An 18,552-nucleotide genomic window follows, 5' to 3' on the forward strand; every position below is an offset into this window, starting at 1 on the left:
ACCTTAATTGACATAAACATCATGTCACTGAAAATCTTTGCCTCCCTTGATTCACTTGAAATAATATGTTAAGGGTTTTCCTTAAAATGTATCTAAAATTTTAGATACAGAAAAGCCCCTAATGTATTATTTCAGTGATTCAAGGGAACAAAGAAAGCTTGGTTCATTGGTAAAAAGCTGAGCACAAGGAAACATAAATAAACATAGGTCATATGAACATACCCACTAGCTTTATCATAACATTTTGCAACGCCTTTATCATAAATCTCATAAACTTAAATTTGTTTTTCAAGGCACAATGTGGCTGCTACCTGAAGCGAACAGTGTGCACTCTAGCACCACAGAGGAAAAAGGATCTGTTCACAGAGTGTCATACCTGTCTCTCTGGTTCATATGGGTCATGTTGCAGCTCCTAGGAGCATTTGTTGGCATGTGGTTGGTTGAATTGGTGAAAAGGTTGTAAGTTGTGACTAGTGTTTCCCTGCCTTGGTGTTTTGGTGGATATACAGTACATCAGCTGTATTGTGCTTTGAGGGACTGGGTGTGATGAGGTCCTCTGGTCTCTGCTGTCAGCCTCATGTGCATCATTTATCATCCAAAGGATATTTCGACAGAGTCACCTCTTGGTTGCCAAATCCGTAATTTACTTAATTTCAGTTACAACCTGTCTGCCAAAGTTTCATCAACATTCTGACTCGCACCTAGCAGTGTTTGGGACACATTCTCTAAAACGGCAACCTTCTCAATTTCAGTATCATCAGATCCTCTGTCCTTTGTTGTCTGCTTGGCCTTGAGATGCTATTAAGTGTTTTCAGGTGAGATCAGCGGAATTGATGCTCTTGATGTGATCTGTACCATCTGAGTTGACAGGCTGTTTGTCATCTCCCAAGAATAAAAAATACAATTAGACATGTAAGGCAGAGAATGCATCTCTCATTTATCTGAGAAAATACGATCAAAATGACCTTTGTACAACACTTTCAGTGCTTGACAAGATATGGGTACTTAACATTTTTGCATGAAACACTGCAACATCTGTAATACTTGTTGAGAAAACACACCACCTTCCATTCTTCATCCTTATTATCTCATTTGTGACTCTAATTTCAGCTTGTTTGCCTCGGTATAAGTTCTTTGTCCCCACTTCCACTTGCTTTGGGACAGAGCAGGTTTCCATATTGTATTCTCAGTGAGGCAGCCTTAGTTTGTATCTCTCCAACTATAATGTATTAATAACAGAGATTTTGTCCATCATTCCAGAGACTTTGTCTCCATCTTTATCCATTCATTCTCTCTCCATCTAGAAGTGAAAAATTACAGTATCCATGCAACTATAACATCTACTGGGTAGCATCTGGAAAGGTACAACAAGTTTCACATACTGTATAGTAATTTTATTACCACAGTTTTTTATTCTCCAAGGACCAGGATTGGCTGTGTTGGCCGCATCAAACAGACTGCTTCAAAGGAGGCACAAAAACCGATCTTGCTTCATTGTAGCAGGATGAAATGCCTGTAGCATAACTCTAACCTAACCCTATCAACCAACATCTGAAGGTAGGGTACAATGAGAGAGAGGGGACTGAGGGTCTGAGCCTCTCTCCACGTACCAGTGCTAAAAAGTGGTCCATCTACCATAATATGGTGTAATAGCAGGGGCTCTCTTGCCCTGGAAAGTGCACACCACTTGCAGAGCACAGCCCTAACCTTTCCAAAGGCCCCTCTTCAGTGATCAGGCCCACAGCTGTTGGTATATTACTGGTAGGTAGAGGACTGCAGTATTCTGCTATGACTGAGCGCCTCTGATCCACAGAAGCTGCCATGGTTTCGCTGCCAGCGCAGCACTATGGACATGCAAGAAGTTGCGCCCAAGTGTTCTGGTGCCACCAGCATGGCCGCTAGATTCTGCTCATGAATGTGTGTTAAGAGGCGAAGAATCAGTGGAGCTGGGGGAAACACAGAAAGTAGAGCTCTCGGCCATGGCCAGTGAGAGAAGACATCCATTCCCAGGGGAAGGCGCGTTCATTGAGAACCACAACTAGTATTGCAAATTCTGTCATGAGGCAAACAAATCTGCCTTTGCCTTCCCTAACCTGTCCTTACCTTCCCAAAACCTACCTGAACAGGTTTGGAACTCAGTTTCAACTTTTCTGAGGGACCTCTGCAAGACATCAAGTCTGTAGCATGGTTCTGTACCCCTGGGACATGCATCACTCTGATGGAGAGCAGGTGTTTGTGTGACCATAGCAGGAGCCTCCTGGCTATACCCAGCAGAGCAAAGAGCTTTAACACTTTCAGAACCATTGACAGCTTAAAACAGTTGATAGGATTCTCCTATCTTGCACAGCCCACCCTAGCCAGACAGGGATGCATCCATATACACTGACATATTGCTGTCCCAAAGGACACCCCCATCAACAGAACACAGGGAGTTTTCCAGTATGTCAAGTCAGACTGCAGCGAAGGAAGGATGGTCAGCATTCAGTTGCTGAACCACATCTGGATTCTCCTCATGTGTAGGTGCCCATGAGGACAACATCATCACCAGATGAATCACTGACAGCACCATCAGCACTCTGGTGGGCACATTACATACCAGCAGAGAGATTAGCACATCCAGCCTGGCTGTGGATAGATTTGCTGTCATGGTGGAGTTCACTTCCACAAGCAAAATTAACAACTGGACAGGAAGCAGAGAACTATTTTGTGTGACAGGCAATTGGTAAACCCAATTGCAGTATGGCCAAACAGGAGCTGCTCTTACACTGAGACACAGAGGTAACAATGTACCGTGCTGAGTTCAGGCTGAATTCAGATAGAGTTACTGTGTAGGGGAAGATTCTCAACCAGAAGTTACAGAGAGGCTTCGGCCGGAGCGAATCAAACCCAGGAGGAGAAATTAGCTTTTTAAGTTCACCCAGCGAGTGATATGATCTTTTGACCAGCTGGTTCAGGAGACACTGGATCACACTGACTGGCAGACGAAGACTTTGCATTGAAGATGGAAGCACAGGGCAGGCACAGGAACAGGTAAGAACCCGGACTGGCTTTTTATGTGAAGTGGCTCAGTGAGCAGGTTGCTCACTGACCAATAGTTCTTGCAGATGAACAACACGGAGCTTGCTGAGCCACGGCTGCTGAAGGAAGGCACTCTGGCGGGGCAGGAGATGTCACATATGAACATGTGTAGGTGGAGCTCCAGCAGTGGTGGCAGGAAGGAAAACAATAGAGCATGCACAAACGGGACAGAGAAACATGGTTACAAGGAAGCAGTGGTAGAAAGAGAGCAGTGGCTTGGCTTATGTTCAACAGGTACCACAGGACAGAAATCAATCTTGTGCATGAACATCTCTGTCCTCACACACAGCCTTTAAAGTCAGAGGCAAGAAGCTGATGACACCAGCTGCTGAACACCCATATGAGCAAAATAGATGTAATAAAAGTGATAGAGGAAGAGAGTGATGAGAGGAAGATGGAAGAAATGTGAAATAAAGTAACAGCAGCAGAAAGGATATCGGGTGAAAAGAGGAGGAGTAAGTGGTCAGGGAAGAAATAGGACAGAAGGAAACAATAAAGCACAGTTGAGGTGGTGATTATATATCAGTGAGAGGCTGAATTGAGGCTTTCCATCATGCTTTGTGACATACGACCACCTTGGGCATCTGCTGAGCACACATCTGTAGATCTAATATGAGAGAAATCGAAGGAAGAAATGCTCAGAACGCAAATATTAATTCTAATGTCCTGCAGAAGCCAGTGTCTCCTGAATGTGCAGGGAAAAGTTTTAGGACGTCCAGCTACTTGTCAAAATATGTGTAAAGTGTGTAAAAAATGTTCTCCTAAACGCATATTGAGGTACAGGGGTACAAATATATGCTGCATGCACAAAAGAAAAAGGCATAATGTAAAGATCATATGGTTATAAACAGGTAACAGTCTGTCCCTGAGGTGGCATCACTGTGGTTTGATACATGCATCAGAATGGTGAATGCTACTCAGCCCCAAGCCCACTGGTTCCTACACAGATTTATAAAAATGGGTCACATATAGTTTCATTTTTAAATAACTGTTACTCAAACAGTAGAAATTAGTGCATTTGTTGGGGACCATTTTTGGTGGTGGATTGATCCACCTTCAGTGAGCATTTGAGAAAGCAGGACAGTGTATGTGGAATTGAGTCAAAATAAACTACAGTAAGTGTAAATGTTCATGGTCATGAAACAACATGTCATCCAGTGTAACAACATGGCTCAATGATGTGTTTTTCATAGCTTTGGACAAAAATTTTGCCCTATGACACATGGGAAGAAGATATATCAGGCTTTGGATGGACGTAGTTAGTAGGATACTTTGATTGTCGGTTTCGGTCCATGTCAAGGGATTTTTTATTTTTTTTTTAAATAGGAGAGTTATAGTTAGATACACAACTCAGATTCCAAAAAAGTTGGGTTGCTTAATTTGCTAAACCTTTTTGCATATACTATGACAATCCAAGACAATGTATTTAATGTTTTATCTCATCAACTTCAGTGACTGGGCCAAAAAAGACTGTGAAAGTTGTGGAAATCTCCTTCATTCCACATTCCACAGGTAAACAGGTTCATTAGTAACATCTGATAGTATCATGATTGGGTATGAAAGGGGCATCCTGGAAAGGCTCAGTCGTTCACAAGCGAGGATGGAGAGAGGTTCCCATTTCATGAAACACAGTTGTATAGACGATATTACTATATGGCTTGGGAGCACTTGGTAAAACTCTAAACACAGTTTTGATGGTTGCATTCTGTTTATTAATATTTTACACAGTGTCCCAGCATTTCCTCTACTGGGGTTGTAATATTACTATGTTGATCTGTTAAATTGGTGGATGGGCATACTGTCTATTGGCAGGGCAAGTTTACTGAAATAATGTGTATGATGCTGGGCTGACAATGGTGTTTATTTCACAGAATGACTCATTCAGTCCACGACAGTGTTGATTCAGCATATACACTTCTGTCCACTTGTGCCCTGCTTGTCAAGCCAGTGACATTCTGATGGCAGACCTTCACCCCTACTGTGAGGCTGTGAGACGGAGCATCTCAACGACTCACTGCCCAGTGTGCACTTTGTCTCAATATGTATTGCACTCAGCAAACATCAAGCAGGCACAGCGGCCATTCGTTTGTTACAGGGGTCACTCACAAAGCCTAGTCCTGTCAAAACACAGTCTGTTGCCTTGGCTTTATGATGCCATCACACAAGGCTGCAGTACAGCAGGAGTATAGCCTTCACAAGCCATCCAGGTGCACTTCACAAGATCCTCATCCTCATCCACAACCAAATTTAGCGGGATGACAGTGGCAGATGTCTGCAGTGGTATCTTGGGCTACCTTTTCATCTGTTTCTGTCTGTGTGATGTATCCCCTTCCTGATTGATTCAGTTTTAAGCGTGGTAAAAAGCAGATGATGCAGGTCATTGTCTGATCTAGCACTTTCATACAAATGCCAAGCGGTGCATCTCTAATCCCATCATCTCAGATTAGTGGGCTGCATGGGTGACCAGTGGCAGGATTGTGTTGAGGGACTGTATATCACTTGGCCCCTTTTTTTCCAGGCAGGGCCGAAGGGTATGTTATCTGCTTGTGGACCCTTGTGTCACAGTGGGCATTGAATATAACCCCAATTCTAAAAAAGCTGGGACAGTGTGTAAATAAAAATTTGTACACCGTTTTTACCGACAATGATTTTACAAAGTGTTCCCAAGCCCATGCAGTAATATCCCGTATCCAGTCATGTGTTTCACAACATAAAGAACCTTTCTCCATCCTTGCTTGTGAACGACTGAGCCTTTTGAGGATGCCTCTTTCATACCTTGTCATGATACTATTACCTGTCACCAATGAACCTGTTTACCTGTGGAATGTTCCAAACAGATGTTTCTGGAGCACTCCACAACGTTCCAGGTCTTTTGTTGCGCCTGCCTCAACTTGTTTAAATAATTTTGCTAATATATTGTACGTGAGGACCTGAGAGAGGCAACTGCACAGTGGACAGTGATGGGAGAGAAAATGTCATGTCTGTGCATAAACATGCAGATAAACCCAATAGCCACAACTCTTAAAGGACTCAACCTAACATTAACTATCATCAACCTGACAACTTAAGGTCTGATATTAACTCTTAACTCAGTTTCCTGGCTGACAGAAGTATGAAGTAATACACAATACAGCCTTTCATTATCATTGATTTCAGCTGTTAGTAGCAGCTTTCAGACTCTGGTCACAGAGTCTGGGGGTCCTCTTCCCAGGTAAATATTTAAGTGTGATTGTGACTTGACTGACCCAGCCCAAGTGCTTACATTTATCTTCAACTCAAATTAACTAGCTTCAAAGTCTTTCTCATAAAAAGTGGATTTCTGATCTATTTATGACCACGTAGATAAGCTTGCCTAACCTTCAGTCTTACGTTGAAAGATGTTTATTTGGCCAATCTTAATTGTTTGCTGACCTGCTAACTGATAAATCTATAAAAATGTGGTGTCCATTCATTCCATTTCCATATAATCCAATTAATAGTGGAGAACAATAATATTCATGTGATTCATCTCAACCAACCCAGTCTCACATCAAGATGTCTAATAGCTACCTCGGTCCACAAGGCAATAATATTATTTTCACAATAATGACTCTAGACCTGGGAGATTCCCATGTTTCTTTGGCCTACTGGCCTCCATCCTTGTCACATGACTGTCAAGTTTCTTTAAAAGAAAAGGTGAAAATTCCTTTTATTCTCAGTGGAAAATGCAATATTTTAAGCTTCTGCTTTAAAATGTGTTTTGACACCATTTCTAGTGAAAAACCTTTGCAAGCTTTGCACACTAGCCAAACCTTTCCTTTTCTGGTTTTGTCAGGATACTGCATGCTGGAAAGCCCTTTTGACCGCTGGCTCTGGTGACTCTCTGCCCTGATCACAGACCCCAGACTATCAACAAAAAAAATACAATCAATATTTCTTCCATCATTTTATTGGCTGAGGGCCTTCAGCTGTGTTGCTGCTCTTTATAAACTTCTGAAACAAATATTGAGATACATATGTACTTCTTGCATCTTGTCTCATAAGCAACACGCTATGTTCATCTGTATAACAACAAATTATATGTATTATATGTACACGCTGTATGTTATCTGTCTGTGTAAATGATAATTGTGTGCAAATAAAGTATGCCTTTATGAGTTGTCTACAAATGTAACTTTTATTAATTATTATTATGAACTATATTATCCCACTTCTCTCATACTATGGCCGCTATGCTATTAAATTAAAAACATCAATATCAGCATATAAGGTCTTATGATCACTTATCATTTAGGGAAGAAACCAGTCCACAAAGATGCCTGGGCATGTCAGTTTACCCAGTAGGCCTCAGACAGGAGAGAGTTATCTTATCTTATCTTATCTTATCTTATCTTATCTTATCTTATGATTCTTGTTTCTGGGATTATATGTCAGCATGACAGCCGATTCTATTTAGACAATTTTAGAACCATTATTGTGAAACTAATACATTTTGCGCTGTGGACCAACATAGCGATTACACATATTGATGTGAGACAGGGCTGTCTCAAACATTGATTTAAAATGTATGTAATGTGTATGTTTTAATAAACCTGGTTCTCTGTAGCAACTGACAAAAGAGATGACTTCATGGAAACAACTGTCCCATTGTGCACCCACAACATATCCTGATCAGCAAAGAGAGCAATAATGAGCTTTAGATCAAAGTTGAAATTTGGGCCTACATACCCTAATTTAATTGATTTATTTGCCTGCAAGCAGTTCATAGTTTATCGATGGATATGATGTGTGTATATGTGATGTGATGTATGTGTTTATATGTGCAGTTCATGAATTCATTATTCACCCATAGGTAGTTAAAAGTTTAGAAACTTCATGTCTGTATGTGTTTGTATATGTGCATGGCTGTTTTATTTGCCTCATGAGCCTATAAGTAGTTGTTAGCTCCTGATTCACCATCAGCTGTGTGTGAGTGCAGTTCATGTACATGCATGTGGGTGTGTTTCAACAATTTCAGTGTTGATTCAGTGTTAATTACCAGAAACTGACTTCCTATATTATACAGATCACATTACATACTCAAGTATCCATTACTGGTATTATAGGTGACATTTGACCAGCTGTGTCCTTTTTCTGGTTGTTAGTTACCTCTCTTTGCAGTGGTCTTGGTTTGAAACTATTATGTATTATTTTAACATGCATTCTCTGGAGTCACCGGGTCACACGGTGTTGCACAACAGTTTGTATCACTGTCTGAAGCTCCATGATGATCCTGATAACTGGCATCAAAAGCCAGTCCTTAACTCCAGGTTTAATGATCCAGCTGTGACTGTGTTCATGTGAAAAAAACATCTTTTTTACAAGCAACATCATCAGGACCATGAGGTCAGCAGTTAATACAAAATGAAATGAAACAGTGATGTAAGCACAGGGAAGTTCAGTTATACTGACAGCAAAAATTTCTGTTCAGTTCTACAACATGACAGAACTCAAAGAATAAGAAACTGTACAAACATTAGAAATTGTTTCCCAATGTTAAAAGTAAAGCTACAAGGCTATAAATAAGAGTGAGGATTATTACATAAATCTTTATTATAGAGTGAGTATTTTTTTTCCTTTCCCGAAGATTAACAAATAGGCAATGCACTTAAAGAAGTCAAACATATCATAAGCTGTTTCTGCTGCCAAAGCAGAGAGAAAATAAAAGCGGTCTGAAGAGGTCTAAAATGTGTTTCTAATCGTGGGAGCTAATTAACAGTATGTGGAATTTTATTTTTTAAATAAAAGACAACCAGAGGTGCAATTTCTATCGCCAATTATCATCATAGCCTTCTCATGACATATTAATGGAACAAGAGTGCCAAGCATTGACACTGTCAGGAATTCCTGTAATAATTAAAGAAACTTCAAATCAATTCAAGTCCAATTCAAATGTGTCTTTAATCATCAGTATGTATTTAGTGTGGTGAACTATCTGTGTTTGTTAGAAGGAATGAATACTGCTGTAGCTATCAGGATCCTTTAGGAATGATGATTCCATGTTGCCTGTGATCATCCTGGTCAGTAGTCAGGCTGTTGGCAGCCTCACTTCATCGTACAGGCCTTGAAAGTGACCTTAAATACTGGTAGACAGACTGTAGCATGGAGCAGTGTTGGCAGTCAGACAGGGCTACCCATTGTAATCAGATAGTAAACAGTGTATAATATCAAACCAGGGCTTTTTTAGCCACCATGGACAATGCTTTATTTGTTTTACACTTGAACAGTGGACCTAGGCTTTGACAGCAATGGCCTGGGACTGTCTGGACCGTCTTTACACAGCAGAAAACTTTGATTTATGTACTGTTAGTTCAGGAGAGTTCAATGGCCATTAAGTCTGTTAGTGCCATCAGTTACAGCTGCCAAGGGGGCTGGGAAGGTCAAATGTAATGGCCTTGACAGTGAGGACAACTCATAATGTTTAGACAGAGTGACGATACAGACACACACACACACACACACACACACACACACACACACACACACTGGATATACTGTGAACCACTAGTGCACAGTTGATTTATTATTTTCCTCCATCAAATATGTATAGTGAAGAGTGTCCGATCTGAGGTGAAGGACCATATACTGTCAGTATAATGAAACACTTGACATGGTTCATGTCACTGGAACAAGACACAGGGCTTGGTCAAGCAGAGCTTTTCAGGCACAACAAAAGGGGGTTTCATCAATAAAAGTCAAAAGACAAAAACTCATCAAATTATAGCTACTGCACAGTAAAGAGTCGGCATGAGGCATTTTGAGAAGGGGAAAGAGGAGGAAGATGAAAAAAGGAAGAGGAGGAAGATAAATGTGAAATACAAGAGGGTCCATCAGCAGAACTGTCCAGTCTAAAATGATCATTAAACCTTGGAATCATGGGTCTCGAATTTACACAGTATCATGTTTGAGCAAGAACAAGATGTTTGCATCTCCAGGGTCGTGAACTCATGTTGTGTTATCTGAAGAAAATGTGTGTTTAGCAAGATGCTGATGTGATAAGATTAATGTTGGTAAAGGTACACACACTCTAAAACAAAGGATAACAGAACATCAGACATAATGATGGTGTGCACTTCAAATTATGAGTGAATGGTTCAAGTGATCAGAGACAGTGATCTCAAAGAAAAATAAAAATAAAGAGTTGCATAGTAACAGCTGGTAATTCCGAACACGCTGGTCTGATCTAGCTTAAAGCCTCACTCAGCTTTTTCCAAATACAGAGTGACAGAAAGTTCAACACATTAATACACCAAAGCTACTGGGCTACTGAAGCCCCTAAGGACAAACTATGAATAAATGTTAGCTTAGCTACATGAACCATACTATTCTGAAATGTACCAAACCACCATGATGTCAAACTGTTGTCAAGTATTTTCACAAAGGTTGGAGATTTATTTAACAAATTGTCTGTGTAAAGTAAACATTTTGATGCACTGTGGGCTCAATCTTTGATCATTCAAAACTCTGTCTGGGTGGTTTGTGGAGGACAGTGAAGATGCAGTGTAGCAAGTCTGAGTCAAATGAGCAAAAAATGTGGGCGAAAAACGGTGATGGACTTCATAATTCCTGCAAGCTTCAGGCTTCTCAACATTTCTGCACACTGGGCCTACATTTTGATGAATTTTCAAAGGCGTAGCAACTTTATTGTTATGAAGTTTAAAACTTTAGATGAATGCTATTTGCCCACATTGCTCAGCTGAGAAAGACTGGCATTAGGACTGGAGCTATATGCAAAGTTTTGTTTATTTACATGCATGGGAAGGCAGATTTCCAAGTAGCAATAATAATAATAATAATAATAATACTGGCAAATATACCAGGGTGCGGCAGCCCCAAAAGTACCATTTAAAAATACCATCATTTTTGGCCAAAAAAGTTTTTAATGTATATGCTAGCACCTTTGAAAGGATGCCCTTTAGTTGATTATAAAATGTGGTCTTATCAGGTTTAAAGTATTGCGTAGAAATTCAACATAATCTACCATTCAAGGAAATATATGTTCTTTCCTCTTTCTTTTTGAGGGATATTTGTTTTCTACGCTGTTTGTAACACAAGTACTTAATATTTGATTCACCCATCAGAGAAAAAATAAGGAGAATTAATAAGAGAGCCAGACTGAATATTCACAGCTTTCCCAGATTAGAGCTAATAGGCTTAACAGCCAAGTCATAAACCATGACATGATTTCTCACAGTCATAGAGGGGAAGTATTCATGAAGCAGAGTTGAAACACTCATCCAATTAGACTGCTTCAAAGGAGCAACAGATGTATAAATAGAATAAGTGATACAACAGCTGGAAAAATTGTTAAAAAAAATGTAATGTGCCTTTTCTGGATCTGCAAAATACTGCAAATAGGTTCACTACAGTTGTAAGTGTTTAGGTCTAAGTTCACATAAAGTACAAAGCCAAAGTGCAGGAACTATATTCAGTCAAAACTGAGTTGAGAACATGTTTGCTTTGGCATCAATTGTTCCATAGAAATGTATATTTTCTGTGAATCCTGTGTGAAATCTGCAGCAACAACAAAAGAGTCAACAAGTTGGACATTGGATTTCTTCACAACCAGACGTCAAACAGCTCAGATAGGCCATCACATCTCCTCCACTCGAGTGCACAATACCAGAGCCCCCCAGGGCTGTGTGCTCAGCCCCCTCCTGTTCACACTGTAAACCTATACTGCAATGCCTGACATGTAGAGAATTCTATTGTGTTTGTGCTTGACACTGCCATCATTGCCCAGCTTTAATTAGAATATCTTGTCAGGAAATCAACAGTCTTGCAGGGTGAACAACCTCATGCTCACTGTCAAGACAACAAAGAGCTCATTGTTGAGTTTACACAAAAAGGAGGCAAAGACACACAGACCTGTTTACCTCGGTTGAGCTGAGGTGGAGCAGGTGAATAATTTTCCATGTCATGGAATCAGCATCACAGAGAACCTGACTTCTGACCTGACATCTCACATCTCCACCCTGGAAAAGAAAGCTCAGAAATGATTTTGCCTTGTTAACTGTCCTAAGGAAAATCAAGAAAGAGCAGCTTCCTCCTTCAGGCCGCCATTATTTGCACTCCATCAAAAATAATATTATTTGTTTGGTTGTTTGTTTTGTGTGCAGCATAAAGGGGCTGCATCTTGCATTGTGTTCCCTGGGTTGTAGAATGACAACTAAATTAAGCTTGAACCTTGAACTAGCAAGAGATAAGTGAAAGCTAGTTTGGGGGGTATAGTCATACCTAGCCTTGAACTACTGTACATTTACTTGTTAAATTTTCCCTGGTCATCAAAATCAATTGAAATATATCCATCTTACGAACTGCTTTCTTTTATTTAAAAAACAACTGCTAAGGATAAACAGCTTAGAAGAGTAGTGGTTGTCTCAGTTTATGTCTTAAGAGGATTTTCAATTACATTATATGTATATATAATGTGTGTGTGTGTGTGTGTGTGTGTGTGTGTGTGTGTGTGTGTGTGTGTGTGTGTGTGTGTGTGTGTATTAGTCCTGTCAATCGATTAAAATATTTAATTGCGATTAATCTCATGAATGTCATAGTTAACTCCTGATTAAATGCAAATTAATCACACATTTTTATCTATTCTAAATGTATTTAGATTCTAAATAATCATTTTAATACTCTTATCAACATGGAAAAGAGGGTAGGCTTGCTTTGTGCAAATGTTTTTTTATTGAAAACAATGTGTAGTGTTATATTTCACTCTAACATTCTCACTTTGAGCAGTCATTCACATTTGAAGCAAAATCTCACAAAATGTAACACTGTCAATAAACAGATGACAAAAATAAATAAATAAATAAATACTTGGTTACAAAAAAGCCCCTTCAACAACCCTTTCTAATGGATCAAAACAGGGTGATACAAGATAAAGTTACAAAGTGCACATCATTGTAAACTAGGACTCAGCCTATAGTGCAGTTAAACCACGGCTGAAACTTTCCTTTCTTAAGTTTCCTTTGAACATACAAGCAGTCAGACTATGATGCTCTTCTGTTTATTCACCAGAGGCTGATCAACCCATCCTCTTATTTCTCTCCAGAAACAATGAACATTACTTGGCTATGGCTGCAGTAAGCTTGTTCTTAGTTGTGGTATCCATATGTCTCTGTTGAAAGCCATCCATTGTCACCTGGTTTTGACGAGGAGGCGATGGAGAATTCGCATTCGCTGTGTGTTTGACCGTCAAGTGGTATTTCAGACTGGATGTGCTACGGTGATAACTCACATTGACAATACACACAGATAACTTTGGTTTTGTCAGGCGACCCATCTGGCAACTTTTTGAAACTAAACTTTCCATTCAGAATCTTGTTCGCATCCATTTCAGTGTTTCGCACTTGACATTCACACGAACCGGTAGCCTACTCTTTTACAGCTGGCGGCGCTGCTCTGCATGTTTGCGTCTGGGGCATGCACATGCGCAGTTGGAGGAATTGCCAATCGATTATTTTCCCCTGCGACTTGACTGTGACCTCAGTGATGTCATTTCAGCACTTTTCAAGTCGTACCCGTAAACTTGAATTCGTAGTCGTAGAAAAATTTGTTGTATTCTCCAAGACTTCGCACTTACAGCTTTTAGTCTCATACTCATATAAAAACAATCGTAACCCGAACCCAATTTCAAAGACTCACGTATATGACAGCAGAATTTTGTGTAAAACGACTTTTATGACACACAGATTGTTAACTTTACAAATACGAAACTTTAATTATGGACACGTCTTTTTGACAGCGATCTTACACCATAGCGAGCAGGCGAGACCAAACACGTGCGTAGGGCGTGCCTATTGTTTTGTTTCCGGTTTACAATCGGATCATGTAGTTTTTCCTAACGTTACCACATCTTGTAAAAAAAACTACAAGTTCACTTGGTCACAAAGAGCGTTAATCTCGCGCGCGCAAAAAAAAAAATGATGCCGTCAAAATTGATTTGCGTTAACGCGTTAATAACGTCATATTTTTGACAGCACCAGTATATGTGTGTGTGTGTGTGTGTGTGTGTGTGTGTTTGTGTTCACACAAACACACACATGTTAAATCAACTACCAGAATCCAGGTCTGGTACTATTCTTTTTACGTTAATTTCAATATTATCAATAGTAGAAGGACAGACGCCAAATGGAAATACATTTATTTTGTAACAGTATAAATGATTAATTTCGTTTTTTACAGATGAATTTATAGAGACAGAAGCAGAAGCATATCCTATGCCACTGTTAGAAAAATTTCAGGAGACTGCTGTCTATAAATAACAATCTGTACATTGAATTATTATTATTTTACTGTCAGGCTACATAATCCCTAATCACAATCACAGGGTGGAGCGGTATGTAGCCTGAGAGGCAAAACCTGGGGCCAAAAACACAATTCATAAATCACTTGCTGCTGGTTGTGAAGTGTAATTACAATCAGTGCATGGTAATAATTGAAAGTGACCTCGATGAACATACAAATGTTTTTAACAACTCCTGTCATCTCTGCTCTGGATTTTGGCAGCCAGACAATATGTAAATTCAGTTTAGAGAAATGGTGGTGAGTAAATCAAAACTGAAACCAGACATGAAGCATCCCCCCTTCTCCAGTGGAAATGATCCCCTTGACTTTCCTCACTAATGCATGTCTTACAGAGGACATTGGGCACAAGGTATTTGAAAATCAAAGACATAAACACATATTTATAATTTTGCACATGAAGCTTACTACTTCCTCTCTGGACATAATTCTACTTCTCCTTCTTACAATCTGTTCTCACTCCAAACTTGCCACATATGGACGCCTATTTCAGATCCCTTGGCACTGGGCACCCCTTCACTGTCATTTTTCAACATGCAGGGTAGTCTGATACACTTCTGTGTACAGCCCATTCTCATTCCCATTCAAATGATATATAGAGAGTGACAGAAGTCCACCTGTGGTGGATGCTGGGGTGTTTGCGCAGGGGCTTTTCCTAAGTGACTGTGGTTTGAGTCCCATGTGAAACCAAAGGTAGAGGTTGATTTCTGTTAACTTCTGAATAACTGAAGTAACATAACTTACCTAACTTAATGTACATATGTAATGTTCATATGTCAGTAACATAACTATTTTAAATCAAACCATGATCTTCTCCTAACCAAGTTGTTTTATTGTCTCAACCTAACCTGTGACCATTGACCATGGTCTGGGTGAACACTTGAATGTGATTGGCTGCAGGGTGTCCATTAATTCCTGATAATGGACACCTTCTGAGTAGTTCCAATGAAACTCTGTTCACCGTTCTAAAGTAATGCGCTGTCTGTATAGTATCAGCCTGTATCTAAAATGAGTAACTGTAGCAACAGGGATGCAGTCAAAGCCTTCGTTTACAATTTATTGCAACACATTAACAAGCCAACATCTAATTACAATAGTGAGTGATGGCAACACACTGAGTGCAATCCTTCAGTGCCTCATCCACTGAACAGCACAGGATGGCAACTGTTAACATACAAGCTGCAAGAAGGACACTGCCCCTCTGAACTTATTGATATGTTGTATCACATAAGTGATTATCTCACATCTTATTTGCTGTTTAACACACTACTTCAGGCTGCAGCCAACACTGATATTGATTTGAGCATGATGACATGGCTGGATATAGCTACCTAACTTGTTGTACTGTCAAATTATATTTGCTGTTTGTTAACCGTATTTAGTGTTATTTATGTTGAATATTATTTGCAGTAATCTAAGCTGTATTAATGAACATTTCCATTGCATAATAACCTTATTGCATGGTAACGACTGTTGTGAGTATTAGTCAAATCATAAGGTGCTTGCAAGGAAACTGATGGCTTGTTAAACACTCATGCAAAACGCATGAAAATATCAAATATCCATCTCGAATGAATGCCGTTTTTTTGCCCTCGGTAAGTGACCATTGCGTATGTGGGATAATGCCCTTTAAGGGGTCATAATCAGAAATTAATGTAATGGAATTATTTTATTCATGTGAATATCCTTTATGTTTTGGTCTGGTTTCTATTTAATTGGTACTGAGATTCCACTGTGAACAAAATGTTTTCAATAATAATTATTATTTTACCTTAAATACCCATACAGTCACCCAAATTGCACATTTATTTGATATGATTTTACCAAGCAGCTATCAATGATCCCAATGTATGCACTTACATCAGTATATAACATATATCAAAAGATGAAACAGCTTTCATTCAATGATCCAAACCTTTCTCCAGGGTCATCTGTAGGATGTCTGGTGTCCTGTGAGAGGAATTAATGTAGTTCACATGTAAGCAAGTCGACATAAATCAATACATCGATACTAACTGCTCTTAATTGTTGTTGTGCCAGCCATCCTGCATAGTGCAAACCTTCATTGAACTCTGAGTAACTGAAGATTGTCAGTTAACTGACTGTAAGTGTTATTTTCTCAAGGGTCCTTAATGCTGTAGCAGAGTAAGAGATGTACTATGTAGCACCCTCAGAGACAGTGGTCCAAGTGTGCTTGTCAACATTTGTCACCAGCCGTCCTTGTCCCGCTCATCTTTCCTGTCACTCTGCTATCTGCTGTTAAATAACATAGAAATTCCATCAAAGAGACAATGACTGTAGTTATGGGCTATTTATCAACCTGCATCCATCCAACATTTCATGATGTGCCTTGAGTTCTCAGTGAACCATGAGTGACTCTAATTTGGAGCTGTCAGTCAACTCATGTTTATTCTCGATCTATATGTGGCACAACTGTTTTAAAGCAAAAACTTTGCAAAGAAGAAAACGAGTATCTACTTCCCAAGGAGAAATGTGCTGAACATCACAATATAACATGAAATTGAGAGTCTGAGACAGTAATATAAACAAAAATGCCGTCATGTGGCGTTTAATCACTGTGTGAGGCTCTGTGTGGACTCATGGTTTCTTCGTGCTATAGTGCCCTGGATACCTGAGCAGTGGTGAGACCAGGCTCAGAGGCTACACTATTAAAAAGATGTCATATGTTTTGTGCTCTGTGTTTCATGCAACTCATTTATTGCACCAAGGCTACCAAAACTCCATGAAAAAGGGGAATATGGTAATTTAAACGTAATTTAATATTCTGTTTTACATTCTGGATCTTTTTTTTCCTGTAGCTGTGACCATCAATCCTATCATTTAACATTCTACACACCTACTCACTGCTGTGATTGCATCGCATAGCTTTACATTACAGTGTGACATGGTGTGGACAAGGTGGTACTGTGCAAAAAGTACCTCTAAATATGATGGGTCTCTAATATCTCTCCCCTGGCTCATGCAACCTTAAAACTTGACATGGCGTCTTGATAAGTTAATGGTCATGCACATTTCCACAAGACTACGCAATGCAGATAATTTTATTAATTTAAGTTGTATAAGAATTTGCAACACAAAGGTACAAAATCATCTAAAATAGGCCCTGCATTATTACATGTTTTGTGGTGTCATGACTTAAACTTTAGTTTAAAGACCTTCATGATTTGGTTTTATATTGTGATCACGTATTCCATATTTCTAAGAAAAATTCTCTCTAATGAAATTGCCTCAGAGTAACTGACAGATTACAAAACACTGGATTTCAATATAGGAATATTGGGCATGGAGGTGACATGATACACAACCATGGTGGGCAGCACAGTGGGTGAGGGGCTCACAAGGACCTAACAACTATTTTTTGGCCCAAGCCCAACCTCAGCATTTTAATTGACAGTAGCTTTAACAAAACACCTAAATCAACTGTAGGAAATAACTATAATAGATGGAATTTACTATTTCCTGCAGTCAGAGCTGTTGGCCCATATACAGTAATGGTAGAATGCAATCCTTGAACCATGAGCAGTCAAGACATGTCAATCAACAACTCTTTTCATATAGGGTATGCATTATAAATATTTAATTCAAGACTTGAAAGCCTGATGAAATTGTCTGCAGTTGGTGATGGTGCACTGCAGTGCACAGAGGCATAAAAATGAATAATGCTTTGTATATCGGTCATTAATAAACCAGCCTATAACCTGAGGTGCTGCAGACAATTCTTTAGAAGAGTCATAGAGTATGTTAAAAACTGTAACAAACTGCATATTAACCAATCATAAATAAAAACATACCTTTAACTTCTTTTGTTGCTTGATGCCATTTGTTGTCATGTTTATATTGTTGTTCCACTGTAGCCTACGCCCTGTAAACTCAGGGGCATCTGGAGTCTGCAGGTCAATTTAGGCAAAAGCCTGTAGTAAGCTATGGGTAAGTTCAGGTAAAACTAGTGGAATCTGTGAGCAGGCACAAAAAAAAGTCTTAACGACATCATCACATTTCCAACAGATGCTCCAACCTGTTTTCATTCCCAGAGCATCAAATCCCACCACTTTGTCAGATGCATAGTAGTACCTTGTGCATCTGTATGCAAAAAGCCTTCCTGCCAGAAAGCCTTTCTAACATTGC

The sequence above is a fragment of the Chaetodon trifascialis genome, chromosome 5 (genome assembly GCF_039877785.1).
Source record: "Chaetodon trifascialis isolate fChaTrf1 chromosome 5, fChaTrf1.hap1, whole genome shotgun sequence".
Classification (NCBI taxonomy): domain Eukaryota; kingdom Metazoa; phylum Chordata; class Actinopteri; order Chaetodontiformes; family Chaetodontidae; genus Chaetodon; species Chaetodon trifascialis.